This window comes from Podarcis gaigeae, assembly GCF_964106915.1.
Source record: "Podarcis gaigeae genome assembly, chromosome: 10".
Taxonomy (NCBI): domain Eukaryota; kingdom Metazoa; phylum Chordata; class Lepidosauria; order Squamata; family Lacertidae; genus Podarcis; species Podarcis gaigeae.
This window is the reverse complement of record NC_139686.1, coordinates 30844865-30859609: the sequence shown is the minus strand read 5'-3', so window position 1 is coordinate 30859609 and position 14745 is coordinate 30844865. Positions and strand designations below refer to the sequence as shown.

At 42.4% G+C, this 14745-nt stretch overlaps 1 protein-coding gene across 3 annotated transcripts in view; it reads left to right on the top strand.

The window, feature by feature from the left end:
• Positions 1–14745, top strand: part of MRTFA (myocardin related transcription factor A) — an 87117-nt gene that overhangs the window by 35345 nt on the left and 37027 nt on the right. The window lies entirely within an intron of this gene.

Sequence of the window (14745 nt, the reverse complement as noted above, 5' to 3'; positions counted from 1 at the left end):
TTTCATTGGACATGGAGATCTCTGAGCTAAGTGCTAAGATAACAGACAACTGATCTCTTATCTTCAGTCTTGGCACTAAGCACCACAGCACTAACATCTTAAGATCAGCAATAAACCTCTGCTTACTTGTTAAAAGACTGCAGGCAGAGACTTTTCTCTGATCTTAGTTCTGTGATGCGATAAGCCTCTGCCTGCTCAAGGAGCATTTCTTTTATCTCTCCGGTGGGATCATAGTAGGCTAAGCAATTGCTTTCTCTTTAGGCTCTAAATTCTTTATTCCTTTGCAACCCTTGCTTGAATTCATGCCATGGCTTCAAAGATTCCTGGTGAATGCAATTCTCCATGTGGAACCAATTCCAGTGAGGCTTGCATTTGACGTGAAATTTTAAAAGAAGTGAGCTCCAGTGGTTCTTTAGGAGCTTTGATGTTACCTGCCTCATCCCTGATGTCGTATGACACCATGTATGGCACAGCTTTCCAAACTCTGTGTCGCGATAGTGTGTAAGTATGTTGTGCGAACGTTCCCTGTGCTCCTCCCAAGGCTGGAAATGGGTTAGGTTAACCTCCAGTTTGCTAGTAAAACTGAATTACTGTGTCATGAAATGGTTTATATCTAAAAAGTGTGTCACCAACATTAAAAGTTTGAGACACGTGGACTTGACTGAAAGAAAATGGCCCCTAACGGGTCCAATTTGATCTGGGGACTGCAGGTTCCGCATGTCTAATATATCCTGTGATATTTAGATAGCCAATGGAGTCCCTACCTTTGTTGCCATTCAGGGTTGCTTGGCTTCAGCATAATCACCATTTCATAAAATGCAGGATCTGTTTAGAAAAAGAAACATGAGCAGATGCCTTTATACTGAGTCAGATCCTTGGTCCATGTAGCTGAAGTTTTGTCTGCATGCACTGGGAGCGGCTCTCCAGGGTTTGACAGAGCATATTCCCAACCCTGGCTAGAGATGCCAGGATTGAACCTAGGACAGTCTTCATGCAACACAACTGTTCATCCATCGGAGGCCTAAAGTTAAAACGTGTGCATTATGTTTCACTTAAATGGAATATGGTTTGCCCTAAATAACCCCCTCCTTGCTATTCCCGCAGAAGCTTATTTCTTAGTTAAAATGTTGCGTTTAAGCTTTTTACACTCCTTCCCTTTCAAACTTTAACTCTCATGCACAGATATTTGCTAGCTGAAACACTGCAAAACTCCTCCCCATCTTTTGTAGTGACTTTTGTTTTCCTCATGCTTTGATTTAGAGTCTTGGAAGAATCTTTGGGATTCTTGGAGAAGGAGCCTGCGTCACTGAGAAACATTTGACTTTTTGGCCTTGTAGTGAAGCTAGAAATCAAGTCATTCTAAAAGCATTCCTTAGTCAAGCTGGCCTACTTACCCTTTAGTTTGAATATGAAAGGGCCTCAGTGGGAATCTTGGCATTTTTTACCACCTGTTGGGGCAGCTGCAGGTTATGTGAGAAGACTATTGATAAGACTATGGATTCACGAGGATGTTTTAAGGGAGGTGGGAGAGATGTGTAGGGAAGTGGCAGTCTTTTTATTTTGTGCTTTCTTGGACCCCTTATTTAACATGTATCCATGAGAAGTCTGGAGGATGGCAACATGAGGAGCCTTTTCTGTGGTGGCTCCCATTTGTGGAATGCTCTCCCCAAGGAAGCTCACCTAGCATTATAAATCTTTAGGTGCCGGGCAAAAACTTTCCTCTCTGACAAAACCTTTTAGAAGTGGCCAGGATGTTTTTCCCCCCTCTTGGTTTTAATGTTTCTATGTGAGACTTTTTGTTGGTTTTGTTTGTAAGTTGCTTTGGGTTGCCCTGGGCAAGATGAAGCGACTAACAAATTCAGTAAATAAAAATAATAATATCGGTTGTGTAACTCCAACTGAGCTGTGAGGTAACTGGTGGGAGGATGTAAAAATGTGACAGACCAAATAAAACTTGCTACCAAGCCGTTTTAGCACACAGACCTGGCTTCAGCCTGGTTTTGTACCACTGCAGTGATGGCATAGTAGAAGAAGATAGATACTGGTGATGTGGACAGATCACTGCATGTTGTGTGGGTCTCTGTTGCCCAAATGATTAAGATTGTGAAGGCTAACAACTTAGAGACATTTACACATGTAACATAAAATTAATTTGAAGAAGAGTGCTACTACTAAGGGAAGAATTTGCTCAATATTGGTTATCCGTGTTTTGTCATCTCTTTCAAATTCAAGTAGCTTGAGCTGCTTCTCTAGTAGATTCAGAAGTCACTAGGTAAGGTAATGGTAAAGGACCCCTGGATGGTTAAGTCCAGTCAAAGGCAACTATGGGGCGTGGTGCTCATCTAACTTTTCAGGCCGAGGGAGTGAGCTCCCGCAGAAGGCACTATACATAATGAGAAAGTGTATTGGTATATAAAATTAGGAAACTTGTGGGTAATACCCAAAGGAGAATCAAGCTGAAGATTACGGAACTATGCGGTGAAGAACATTCTTGAAGAAAAGGGAAATACAGCGAAGGAGGATATAGAACATTCTGTAGAGGAAGATGTGCAACTTAAAATGTTGTATAAAGTAAAGCAGTTTAAGATATTGGGTATTTGCTTGAACACTGAAGATGTAGCGTGTCTGAAAGTCCAACTAGAGCGCAGCAGTGCCTTATCTCATCCCAGTAAATAACTTCTCTCATTCAACAAAGCAAAGTTAGCTTTAACTGAAGTTCTGTGCAGCACACTCTTACTTTTTAAGTTGCATGGATCTGAAAGAACATACAGTATCCTTCAAAATCCCAAATACTATTTCCACATCCTTGAGGGAAACAATACTAAATTGATCCAAGTTGCTATGACAGTTGGCTGCTTCTAATACCTCTGGTGTGGCTGCAGTAGTAATCGTAGTTTTCAAGATGAATCATATTTGAATGATTTCATCAGTGTAGAACAGTACAAACTAAACTTGTCTCAGTGATCTGTAGATGCCTCATCCTTTGGCTGCTCTTTAAGGTCCTTGTATCAACAGGAGCTTAGCTGGATGAAATTTCTATTGACATTGAGTGACAGAGGCAAAAAAAGTTTACTTTGTTCAATGTTGTAGGCCTGTGAAATGTTGGTGGTACTCCGGAAAATGTTGGTACTTCACAAAATCTTTAAAACTGGCCCGCTAGTTTTAAACATTTATTGTATGCAACTGCCACCTTTTATAACTTTCCTGAAAGCAGTAAATTCAATAAAGATGGAGTCTGATGCTGGAATTCTCTTTTGTCAAATTTATTTTCTTTATGATGCTTTCATAAAGAGCATCACTATGTGTGGGTAACAATTTATGGTTCAGTTTCTGCCTATTCTGGGGTCATTATGGCTTTCTTAGATGAATCTGCTGGCCTGGTTCAGATGTAAAGAAAATCCATGGTTTCCCACTACATGAACAAGTATGCAAGGTGCTTGTGTGCTCCTTCTCCTGTTTTGCATACAGGAGGAGGCTATCTAAAGTTGCCGCTTTTGATTTTAAACAAACCAAACTCAGAAATGGTGGTTTGTTTCTACAAGAATGGAAACCACAGTTTGATACCTGAACTATTCCCATTAACTGTAGTTTAAACAAATTTCAGTTCCTTAAATTGATGTCACAGAAAACCATGGTTGGTTTAAATTCAAAGCCAAAGTTTTGGTCATCCTTTGACATGTGAAATAGAAGGAAGGGAATTTGTAAGCCTGAAGCCCATTGATGTTAGCAAATCTCCCCTCCTTTTCAGTGGCAGGATGGAAGGAACAGGGCTGGGCAGGTTTGGGGCTCAGTGGAGGCCAGATGGGAACAAGGTGATGAGAGGGAGCTGGGTGGTCTTGATTACGGAGGGAGTGTGTGTGTGTGTGTGTGTGTGTGTGTGAGTGCGAGAGAGAGAGCGCACACACTTTGACTCCAGCTTCACCTGCTGCTAGTATGCAGTCCCAGACTGCTTTCTACTGCAGGAATGTAGCACTTGATCATGGTCACCTGCCCATGTTCTACTGCAATTTGGGAGGGAGGACAAATTTCCTTTTGAAATTGGTAGAGCTCTTTACTCCATGTTTTGTAATATATTTTTAAACAGGAGATTTTTTGTTTAGTTGTTTACTGTCTCCCTAATGCTAGGGTCGCTTCACGTGAAGGCTGATAGGCTTTCCCCTCCTCTCCAAATGTGGCATCTGCATGGCTGCTGCAGCTCTAACTTTGAAATCATTTTTTAAAAACCACGTGACTGTCCAGGTGATAACAACTGTTGGGAATTCATAGAACTGCCACATAGACAGTTTCCATATGGACAGAGTTCAAATGCCACAAGGCCTGTGCTACAATACTGAAATGGTTTTTCAGCAGCCACCACGTGGGGCCTCTAATTTTGAACTGGCCTTTTAGCCCCTCTCTTGAGGGTATTGAATTTATAGCTAAATCAAGACCGTTGGCATAGTTCAGAGTGTGTATTGGGCATCTATAGAAATAAGTCAGTTGAGGCTCCGGGGAGGCAGGAGGGGAGTCTCTGCTTCTGTGTAAATGAAGCATTCAAATTACATTTGTGTCTTTATATCTGCTAAGGGTTTTGTTGCCTTGGCGGCACATTTGGAACATAAAAATGTAGTAGATGTACTTTGCCACAGAGGCAGAGCTAAATCTTGGATACGTTTTCATATTTGTTGAAAGGGAATGGCAATCTGGTTCTTGGTGCTTAGAGTACAGTTTGGCAGTTGAAATATTTAAAGTGCAGTGCCCTCGGATTTGTGAGGTAATGAGAGACTGATATGGAAAAGGAAGTGGGGAGGCCTGGAGGTGTGGAAAGAGCTCAGAATGTGCTTTGACGTCATCTGATAGGTTTTCCAGCATGCAGCGGCTATTCTTGCTGCATCTACAGTTCATGTTATTTTAAAACTCTGTCAAAAGTGAGGGTGGCAGTATATCCTGTGTGTATGCAGGTCCACTGTGGGGGCAGGGACTGCCTTGGGGCCTTTCAGCAGCTGGGCAGGGATCCAGATTCCCAGGCTGGCTGACTCCCTGCGCCTGAGAGAAACTGCAACTGAAGTTTCTCTGTCCATCATGGCTAGGAAACTCCTGAGCTGCTTGAGCAGCTGCAGCCAGTTGCCTGGAAGGATAAGCTCTACGCTCTGGGCAGCATGTACAATGCATAATTTGAAGTTTTGCTCAATCGCTCTGAAAGTAATTGTCACCACAAAGTGACTTCTTGGGAACACCCCTTGTTTAGGTAGTCTGTGTACCAAAATGTTCTAAAATATCATGTAATCCCTGTAAAGGTAGATTTAGAGTGAAGCCTTTGAATTTATATTCCCTTTTGTGTTCCATAGTAACCTGGGTGCAATCATTTGGAGAAGTCTTGAATTTCTCTGTGGACTTCATTCTAGATTTTTGAAGCTTTGTCCTTGCTCAGCAATAACATCCAAGAGACCTCTTAATTCCTAGGATGAAAATTGTGCAATTCTTTCACTACAGGGAGTAGGACTAGGAGTGCTATTCCAGTTTTCTTTCCTGTGGGACTGCATGTTGTAATGTTTTTATCTGTGAAATATTTTAAATATTAAGCTGTTTTTGCCCTATAAGGCAATAATTATTCGTTGCAACATTTCTTTGCAAAGAAATTGAAATGTTTTTGTATCAGACCTAACCAAGAGAAGGGATCTTCCTTGAATGTTTTCAAGACAAGAAGATGCATTATTACCATATTTTTCGCCCCGTAGGGCGCACCGGCCCATAGAGCGCACCTAGTTTTTTTGGAGGGAAATAAAGAAAAAAAAATTATTTCCCCCCCAGGCGCGGGGCTGGGGCGGGGGAAGCCCGAGCTTCCCCCAACCCCAGCCCCCAGAACAGCCCCGGCTCGAAGTCGCGCAGCTCTCCCACGGCTTGCGGAGAGCTGCGCGAAGCCTGAAGCCTGGAGGCAGCTCTCTGCAAGCCGTGGGAGAGCTGCGCGACTTCGCACCGGGCTCCCATGGCTTGCGGATAGCTTCCTGAAGCCTGGAGAGCGAGAGGGGTCGGTGCGCACCGACCCCCTCGCTCTCCAGGCTTCAGCAAAAGCCTGCATTCGCCCCATAGGACGCACACACATTTGCCCTTCATTTTTGGAGGGGAAAAAGTGTGTCCTATACGGCGAAAAATACGGTATATGTCCTTTAGATCTAGGGTATCTAGTATTAGAGCAAGAATTAGCCTAACTGACCCTATGGCTCTCTTTCAACTTGCGCCAGATTTCACTATCTGTGGCAAGAGGGAAGGGAAGTGCTGTGGCTCAATGGCAGAAAACTTGCTTTGCATGCAAAAAGGCTAGGTACAAGCCCTAGCATAACCAGGTAGAGATTCCTGTCTGAAACCCTGGATACCTTCTGCTAACCAGTGTAGAGAAAGAACTAGATGAACCAGTGTCTGACTCTGTATAAGAAAGCCTTCAATGTTCCTAGGAGGAACATACTCGCCTGTTTGAGGAAAGCAGTATCAAATTGATCAAGAAGTGCTAAGAGTTGAAAAATCTTTTCTCCTTGATTATTGCAAGTTTTAGTTCTGCAGTGAATGGTAGCAAGCAGCTGGAGGTTCATGATAGTCTTTTATAAAATGGAGATGCATTCTCTTAATGTTTTTCTGACCCAATGCTCCACTGTACTGTAGTATTTAACAGTTGTTAACCACTGAAAACCAGAATAAGGTCTTGCCCTTATTCTGACATTTCAGAAATGGAGCAGACAGGTTAAACTGAACCACTCCTTGTGATACAGTTACAGTGGTACCTCTGGATGTGAATGGGATCTGTTCTGGAGCTCCGTTCGCATCCAGAAGTGAACGCAACCCACGTCTGCGCGGGTCGCGATACGCCGCTTCTGCGCATGCACACGATGTCATTTTGACCATCTGCACATGTGCGAGTGGCAAAACCTGGAAGTAATGTGCTCCGTTACTTCCGGGTCACCGCAGCGCGCAACCCAAAAATACTTATCCCGAAGCTACTTCAACCTGAGGTATGACTGTATTTTGGTCTTTAATGCACAGAGAATTCTCTCTTGTGTTAATCAGCACCTTTTCTGAGTATACTATAATTGAGTATTGGTTAAATGGATGCCTCAGTGCCTACTGATCCAGAGATTCCCCCCCCCCAAAAAAAAAATCTTTGTGAACACAGCAGTTAAGCTTCAGCGGTGGAGATGAGGAGGAGAGTGCAGGAACTAAATTACATGATGATGCTTGCCTGACAAATGTTTGAGGTCTGAGTAGAGAAACCAACTGCTTTACTATTTTGGGTGAATGAGGTTAGCTGTTGCTGCAAGCAGCTTCATGAAGGAATCCATCCATCTGTCAGTGTGCACAGCCGTGAGTGAGGCTCAGTACTCCCTAGCTCCTTACAATGTCTAGGTACATACACCCCTTCTTGGGAGAGGGAAGGCCTTTTTCTTTATGAATCCAGTGTTAATGAAACTGGCTGGTAGCTGAGAGTAAGGCTACACGAGCGTCTTTGTGCAACCTATTCTGACGAGTCCCTTCCTGAGGATTATACAGCTCTCCAGAGGCCTGAGGGACATTTTGGACTTGGGATTTTCTTCAGCATGTTGGACAAAACCAAAACCCTCCAGCCTACTTATGGTGGGATTGTGCCATTTGCAGAGATTGTGTCAAAGGAACAAAAGAATGTAAGCTTGAGTCAGGATTCTTACCACAGCCTGCGGGAAGGTTCGTAAGCTCCTTCTATTTTCCTATTTTCCTGTGACCGTTCTTAATGGTTTGCATATTGAATCTCTTACGGTCTTCCAGTATATCATAGATCTTTCCAATGAATTAGTTTGTGCTGGTAGTGTTACTTACTTGGATGTGTTTCAGCTTCTCTTGGAAGCTGCTGCTTGTTCCATTTTATGAAGGTCTCTTGTAAGCAAGGGTATGAATCATTCGGTTAGAAATTTAATTGGTTTTTACAGCAAATGTGGGAGACTTTAGTCTTCAGCAGGCCTCAGTGTCTCGGTAGCACATGTAGTTGTGGTACAGAGTGCTTATGAGAAAAAGGATATAAATTGGTTATGAATATTCATGTAGTGCAGTATCAATATTTGATCCATGTTCTTGAACAGGTATTTGGGCAGGGGGAATTAAGGTATGAGACATCCAAGAAATGAATATTATTGTAAGCAGGGGGGTTGTAGGAGATTTGTTTGAAGAACAGACAGTATTGGGGCAGGGAAGGAGATGTGAGGAAATTGAGGCAGTCAGCAGAAGGGGTCCTGTTAGTTAGCAGAAATAATGAAGGTGTCTGTAATAAAGTCTAGCATGCCATTATATGGAAAGGCTGAAGGTGAATTTATGGGCAGGTGTAACCAATGAAGTGCCCTCCAGTTGTTGATGGACTAAAACTCCCATGGTCCCTGACCATTGGCTGTGCTGGCTGGGATCGACAGAAGAGAAATTCCAACAACATCTAGAGAATACCATATTTACTGCCCTGGAATAAGGAAATTGTGTTTAAGACGAGGAAACAGTACTTTAAGCATCTCCAACATTCACAAAAGTTTAAAAACGATAAACTAGGTGTTTTCCGGTATCATTTTAGACTGCTTTACCACATATGTTAAAATATGAGCTTGTGCTTAGAAAAAAATATCTAATTGAAATGTAAAATGAGCATCAGTTTCTTTAAGGAAGTCTGCTTTCTCTGAGCATTGTGTATCTTCTCTAGCAAGATGAATGGGAACATGTTTCACACATGGCAGTTGTAAACTAGAGATTTTTTTAAAAAATGTACATGTCTCTGAGTTGGTGCAGGCATTTATTGAATTGAAATTCTTTATTGTCACTTGTACAACTTGTACACAAAAAAAATTCCTTCCAGTAGCACCTTAAAGACCAACTAAGTCAGTTCTTGGTATGAGCTTTCGTGTGCATGCACACTTCTTCAGATACACGATGCATGCACACGAAAGCTCATACCAAGAACTGACTTAGTTGGTCTTTAAGGTGCTACTGGAAGGAATTTTTTTTGTTTTGACTATGGCAGACCAACACGGCTACCTATCTGTAACTGGAACTTGTACACAGTGAGATTACACGAGCACCCCCCACTCAGCTCTCTTAGTCTTAATTCCTCTTGTTTACTGACGCACATCCACCAAACCCGAAAGTCAGTTGCCCTGTTGTTATCTTGGATTCAGCAGCCTAACAGCCTATGGATAGAAGCTATTCTTTACCCTGTTGTTGCGACTAATCATGCTTCTATATCTTCTGCCTGAGGGCAGGAGATCAAGAAATTGCTGGTCAGGGTATGAATCATCCCTGAGAATTTTCCTCACTCTCCTGAGGCAACGTTCTTCCGCTATTTCATCCAGTGGATTCACGGGACAGCCCATAATATATTGTGCTGTATTCACCACCTTCTGTAGGCACTTCCTATCAGTTGATGTCAAACCAGCATACCACACCATGTTGCAGTATGAAAGGACAATTTCTATTGTTGTTCGGTAGAAGGAGATCATCAAATGTTGATTGACACCGTTCTTTTGCAATACTCTGAGGAGATGGAGTCTCTGTTGGGCTTTCTTAACCACCTGGGTTGTATTTATTTTCCAAGTAAGGTCTTCACTGAGATAAACTCCTAGGAATTTAAAGGAAGAGACTCTCTCCACACAGCCCTGCCTGATGTACAGCAGGGCTAGTTCCCCTCTCTTCCTCCGAAAGTCCAACACCATCTCCTTTGTCTTGCTGATATCAAGGTGCAAGTTGTTCCTTAGGCACCATGTAGATATTTTTGGGACCTCCCCTCTATACGCTGATTCATCTCCACCTGTTATTAAACCCATTATGGTGGTGTCATCTGCAAACTTAATAATTGCAGTAGACGGGTCAGATGATACACAATCGTATGTATACAATGAATACAGGTAGGGACTTAGCACACATCCCTGTGGTGATTTATGGATTGGAACCAACCAACACCTTAAGTTTATAATCTGAACCCACCTGATAAAAGGCTGCCTACTTACATTTTTGCCAATTATCTCTCTTAACTGTTCCCCAAAGCGAAACTGTCATTTGAAACTGTCATTCAAATCTGTTGGGTAAGTGCATCTTTTCCTTCTCCCAACTCCCACACAAAGGGGTGTAAAGATGCTTACTGTTTGGTGAAGCTGCTTCTTTTGGAAACATGTAAGTCCAGAATCCTTTCTATAAAGCAAGTCTACCTTGCCAGGATCTGTCGGAGACATGTAGGTAAATTCAAAACATTGCCAGCCAAGGCAATCAGTGAATTACCAGCCCCGTGGGATGTAAGTAGAAGATTTGGAAAAAGACCACAACAGGAATGGGAGCTGGAATTTGTGTTCAAGATGCAGAGAGCAAATATGTAGCAGAAGTGTGGTATCAGGTTGTGACTGGTTCTTGAAGGAAGTAAAAGCAGGTATGTTTTTTGAATATTTGTTGATGGGGTCATTTGCTTTTTGTGTAGTGTTCCAAAATTCTAGGATACTCAGAAGGATGCTGGACATGACAAAAGGCAGGGTTCAGCTGTACCAGGCAGTTGGGATACTTTTGACAAAGTAAAGTATTCACACGGAAACAGGCTTGAGCAGCAGCCAGTAACCTTCTCTTGTTAATGCAAGGCTCAGGGGAGTGGGGGGGGATAGGAAGCTAAAAAAGAGATATTGCAAGTGGAAGTGCAGCTTACAGTCAGGTTTTTGGAGAATCAGCATGAAAGACTGACCTTATGGGGTGGGATTCCTGCCAGAGCTTACGCTCCAATTCTGGATAGCTCCCAGACAAGGCATATACTCTGGAATTTATTCAAGCCCAGTATGGTCCAGCTGCATGCCATTTGACTTATTTGTTTTAACTTGCAATCCCATTATACCAGCTGTGCTTGTGTAATGTATTTGCAAAGGCAGATGCTGTGAGCTCTGTGGAAATGCATTGCACTGCACTCTAGCAGTTACTGCTACTCTGTCTATGCTCTAAGACCAAGCACTCCAGCTTGCCCACCTTGGCTCAGAGACTTCTAGCATTAACACTTTCATATAGTGCCTCTATTTAGATGTATTTGGTGTTTGTGTTTTAGCCTATCATGCTTTAGCCTCTCTGTACTGCTATAACATGCCCCTTTTGACTCTCATCCTGTGCCTGCCTGTCTTGCTGGCCTTACACTTGGAATGGGTAGCATTTCAGAGAAAACAACATTGAAGGTCCTTGCTTTCAACATCCTACCTAGCAGCCTAAATTTCACTTCCAGGACCTCATGTTTACATTTCCTCACTTCATTGGTATCACAGCCACTAACTCCTCCCACAAACTATCAGGCTATTTAGACAATGTGTAGCACCCACAATTTTTGTGTGGGGTGAACAAGGCAGTCTGCACACCCATCACACACCCAGCTATGCATGCCCCCAATTATCAAACCAGCCACTATTAGTATTCCCTCTAGGGCAGGCATGTCCAACTCCCAAGAGACTGCGATCTGCTCACAGTATAAAAAGACTGGCTGTGATCTACCCATTGTCATTGCCAGAAGTTTGGTGTGTGTGTTTTGGAACACTATGACGATTGACCAGGAGACCCCCCCGCCCCGCGATTGACCGGTTGGACATGCCTGCTGTCGGGGATATACTTCGCACTGAAGGCTGAAACTTTCAGCTGGGTCCTTTTTTTAACCTATGAAGTGTAATTCATTTAATATAAACTGAAATCTACGTACATTGAGTTTGATCTAAAAGTTAAGCTTACCTTTTTTTATTTGAAGCTGACTCACCCACTATCTAGGTTTCTGCCATGTGGAATTCTATATTAGTGGTTAGGATTTAGTCTAGTTCTCTTGTAATACTGTAATACCTCTATTGCAAGCCTTTTGTTTGTGAACTTTGTCAGCATTCTAGTCTTGCTGTGACAGCTGAAATGGCAAACAATGGTTAGTGCTTGCCCTCCAACCCAGAAATGGAAACTCATTTCAAACCAAAATTTCAGATTTTGGTTTAATGGGAAAGTGTTGTCTGATGAAGCTAAGCAAATACTTACTCAGTTATCGCCACCATGTATAGTGGAGGCCACAACTTGAATAAACCCTTTTCTTCTTCTTTATGGGTTCTGATTAATTAGGATAATTTGCTAACCTCTACTGCACTGTTAGGGCCAGTCCCAAGCACGGAGCTACTTTCATAGTGGTCCATTTGTGCTATGATGCGTATCATACTTCAGATTGTTACTGTTGCATTATGTCTAGGTATGAGGGCTTTGTTCAGAATTTCTCTAATATTTTGATTTTCAGAGGAAAGTAACTCTATTGTTCTGTAGTGTATAGTCCCAAGTTACTGGTCCCTGCCAGACTGAAAGGCACTGCCACTGTGTGCTCATTTTGAACATACAACATACATTCAGCTAGTAAGCACCATGCACTAATCAGGTGGTTTTGTTTTCTTGTTGTCTGCCTTGTCCTTAGTAAAGATGGCACATTTCAGCTTTTATAAATGAGGGTCATTATGACACAGTTTAAAAGCATACTGCATAAATATACCAAATATTCAAAGAGGAAAAATGAAACTAATGAACACGTAAGGGCTGGATGTGGAATTATAGGAAGAAAGGCTGCCTCTGAATAGTAGACTTAGGATGTTACAAGAAATTAGGTGATAAGGAAGTTTGGAAGAGTATAGATACCTGAAGCAGCTGCTTTCTGTTCAAACTTTTTGGATACATTTTCCATGTTTGCTCTCCTAGTTTACCAGACTGCTCCTATGAGCCACAGTTATTGCCTTAGACCAGGCATGGCCAAACTTGGCCCTCCAGCTGTTTTGGGACTATAATTCCCATCATCGCTGACCACTGGTCCTGTTAGCTAGGGGTGATGGGAGTTGTAGTCCCAAAACAGTTGGAGGGCCAAGTTTGGCCATGCCTGCCTTAGACCTAGTGGCAACTGTCTGAGGCACGCTTGCTTTGCATACTGTGATCTAAGTTTGTTTTCTAAAATAGTCATTGAATTTATAGATTTAGAAATTTGGCACCCAAATGGAGTTGTCTTCTCTTAGTAGAGCCATTTAAAATTATAGACTAACTTAGGTCTTGCCCGTTAATATCAATAGGCCTACTCAGGAATATGACTAACATTGATTATAGCCCATTGTGCTTTTATTGCACTTTTATTGCTTCCATACCAAGATAACAATTAATGTGTCTGAGAATGTTCTTGGATGCTTGACCATGATTACAGTGCAGTGGGGATGTTCAAGGCGTGTGTGTGTGTGCATTTATATTGGCAATATTGCATTCATTTCAGTCAGCTAACTTGAATAAAATAGGGAGGGACAGGTAAGTCTCGCCCCCATAATTGATTACATAATGTGGTGCAGACGCACACTATTGAGCTTTGACTTGATGATTTGAGAAGTGTGCAATCCCAAATTAAGGATTCACAGTTGCCGCTCAGAGTGATACCTTGAAGTCTAACCTTGTATAAAAGTAAGATTTCTGTTTCATTCAGAATAGATTTATTAACTTCCTCAAGCTTTGTCGTATTCTGTTATTGCAGCAACATCAAATGCAAATGATCAGCAGAAAAATATTAATTTATTTAAAAAGATTTCTAGGCCACCCCCAGGACAGTGTCCTCTGGGTGGCTTGCAAAATTAAAACAAAAGGAACTGTATCTCTCTTGAAGTTGTTGAACTACTGAGTGTGTTCTTGCTATACTAATTAGTGTCAGTTCAAATAGATCAAAGCATCTCTTAAAGACAAAGGTATTATTTATTTTTGGGAAATGAACATTTAGCTAAAACCAACTTACATGTTTTACATTTATATTCTGCCTTTTCCCTAAGGAGCTGAAGGTGGCATGCAAGGTCTTCTTTTCCCTCTCCACTTTTTCCCTCACAACAATTGTGTGAGGTAGCTTTGGCTGAGAGAGAGCAGCTGGCCCACTATGGGCTTCATGATCGAGTGGGCATTTGAATCTGAACTTCTAGTCTTAGTCCAGAATTTTACCCACTTAACCATATTAGCAGTATAGATCAGGTGTATGGAATCTTGGGCCCAGGGGCCAAATGCATCCCTCTTGACCTGGCCCTTGGGACTCTGCCCTGGCCAAACACCCTCATTGGTCCTGCTCTGCACCCTCCTCTAGTGATTTTACTTTGCTGGAACATGTCATTGAACTGAGAAAACAACTCTTTTTGGCCAGGATGGAGACTGAGGTGTGTGTGTGGCCATGCCCACCACTGGCACATGGCCCTTGGAATGTTTGCTATAATGTGGCCCTCTGAATGGAAAAGGTTCCCGACCCTTGGCATATTCAGATATCCTAGGCCACAGTGCTAAATAAAGTTTTGAAGAATCTACAGATTACCCAGAACAGTGTTTCTGAAACAGTTGGCCAGCATCAGCCAGTGGGTTTCAGTGCCACTGGATGAAACAAACAGGTAATTTTGGTGCGGGTAGGGTTACGGTACAAGTTGAGTCTGAAAGGAGAATGGGAGAAGAAATTGTAGGAGATGGGTAAAATACTTTGAGATGCACGTAGGGATGGGAAGAGGGGGAAAACAAAAGAAAAAACATTCTCCTACTCTGAATCAGACTTTGGATCGGCAAACTTTGCCCCAAATGTAGAGGTTGTACCTTATCTCCAGAGCAGATGTCTGTACTAAGCTTAAGGAAAGCTGAGCTATAGAACTCCTTGCTACAAGGAAAGTGCCATGGCAAAGAATTTAGCAATATCCAGAGATGGATTAGATAGCATGATGTCAGTAACGGCCAGCTGATTGTACCAAA